The sequence below is a fragment of the Mesoplodon bidens genome (assembly GCF_964165515.1).
Source record: "Mesoplodon bidens genome assembly, chromosome: 6".
Classification (NCBI taxonomy): Eukaryota; Metazoa; Chordata; class Mammalia; order Artiodactyla; family Ziphiidae; genus Mesoplodon; species Mesoplodon bidens.
The window spans coordinates 60,131,476-60,133,955 of NC_138162.1; positions in this window are offsets into that span (position 1 = coordinate 60,131,476).

Sequence of the window (2,480 nt, forward strand, 5' to 3'; positions counted from 1 at the left end):
TCTCTGTTTAGTCTTGATTTCTTCCAAATTTCTTTTGTTGGTTTGTTTTGTTTTAGTCTGTCTTTTTCACGTTAGAAACTTTCCTCAATTGTCTAGTGATTTTTGGCTGTCTGCTCCTATTTAAATTCATTTAAAGCCTGTGGGTAGCACTGGCAGACTATGAGGTTCATTGGAAAGTCATCTGGCTGAGCCATTTCTTTGAGGAAACTTCTGTTGCCTGCATCTTTAGACTTGTTCTATTTGGCTGCTTTGATTCTTCCAAGATTCTTCTGCTGGGCTGGGATGAATATAAGCCTGATAAATAACACTCTGGTCATTCTAGGAGAAGAAATCCAGGGTCCTAATATTCAGTTTATAGGCAGACTTCACTTAATCCTCCTGTTTTCAGCATGGTACTCCATTCCTCAATGTCCTTGATGTTCCCCCAATTCAGAGACACTCTGGTTTACACTTTCAGGGAGTAAAAACTGATAGTGTTTGGGATTAGTGGGAGAGGAGCAGTTGCCTGGCTATCTGGAATTGGGGAGGGGATCTGTAGGTCTAATTGCTTCATTTTTTAAATTACTGAGGGATAACTGATGTACAATATTATATAAGTTTCAGGTAGACAACATAGTGATTCACAATGTTTAAAGGTTATATTCCATTTATAGTTATTATAAAATAATGGCTATATTCCCTGTGTTGTACCATATATCCTCTAACTGCTTCTTAAACAGGTCTTCAATCAGTCCTTCTGTTTCTAGTGTTTTACTGTCACTGATGCTGCTGAATCTTGAACATTTTGGAGGTTCTGTGGTAAAAATAATTCTTCTTCCCGACTTTCTCTGCTGTTGGCTAAGGATTCAGTTTTCTTGGGTCAGCTAAGTCAGGCACCATTCTTCCTTGTGCTTTTCTGCTTCGCCAAATTTGAAGCTATTATCTCTTATTCTATCTTTGTCCATACCCCGTCCTCCCATTACTCTCATTTTAGTGGGATTTTGGAGAGAGAAAGATAAATCTGTATGTTTAATCTACCACCTTGTTTGGAAATAAGACAAATCTTTACCTAGATTATTCAAAACTAAATAAAAATTTGATAATGACACTGAAGGGGTCTTTTTGCAAGTGATCTTTTTCCTTAAAAAAATCTTTCTTGACTGTACACCTGAAACTAACACATTGTAAATCAACTATACACCAGTGAAATTGAAATATTAAAAAAAACTTTATTGAGGTATAGTCTACCTACCATAATTCATTGTATATAAGGTACATTTCCATTACCACAGCTCATTTTTAGAATATTTCTATCACATCACCCCCCACCAAATTTCTCTTGCTTCTGTTTGTAGTCAGTCTCTACTCCCAACCTGAGACCCAGGAAACTACTGTTTTGCTTTCTGTCTCTATAGATTTTCTTTCTCTAGAAATTTTATGTAAGTGGAATCATATAGTTATTTTGTATCTTCTTTCTCTTAGCATAAGGTTTTTGAGGTTCATCCAAATTGTAACATGTTTCAGTATTCCCTTCATTTTTATTGCTAAATAGTGCCCCATTGTATGAATATATACTACTATAGTTTGTTCATTCACCAGTTGATGGAAATGGGGATTGTTTCCAGTTTTTATGCCATTATGAATAATGCTACCATAAACATTCATATTAAAGTTTTGTATGGACACATGTTTTCATATCTCGGGTAAATACCTATGGATAGAATTACAGTAAGTATATGTTTAACTTTTAAAGAAACTACCAAACTTTTTCATAAGTGGCTGACCCATTTTATACTCCTACCAGCAATGCATGAGAGTTCCACTTTTTTCAGATCCTTGGGAACAATGTTGGTTTATAGCCATTCTAATGGATGTGAGGTAGAGTCTTATTATGGTTATAATTTGCATATCCCTAATGATTATTGATGTCATACATTGTGTTGGGGGTCCTGAAGACCACCCCCCAGGTTCCATGATTTGTTAGGAGGACTCACAGGACTTAGCATGTTGTCATGCTCATGGCTATGATTTACTATAGTAAAAGAACTCATAACAAAAGTAGCAAAGAGAAAAGACACATGGAGGGGGCTTCCCTGGTGGCGCAGTGGTTGAGAGTCTGCCTGCCAATGCAGGGGACACGGGTACGTGCCCCGGTCCGGGAGGATCCCACATGCCGCGGAGCGGCTGGGCCCGTGAGCCATGGCCGCTGGGCCTGCGCGTCCGGAGCCTGTGCTCTGCAACGGGAGAGGCCACAACGGTGAGAGGCCCGCGTACCGCAAAAAAAAAAAAAAAAAAAAAGACACATGGAGTAAAGTCTGGAGGAAGTCAGGTACAGGCTTCTAAAAGTCATTTCCCAGTGGAGTCACACAAAATATACTTAATTCCTCCAGCAACGAGTTGTGACAACACGTGTGAAATGTTGTCTACCGTGAAATCTCATTGGGAACTAAGGGCCCAGGGTTTTTTATTGGGGGCCAGTCATTTAGGCACCATTTACCTAC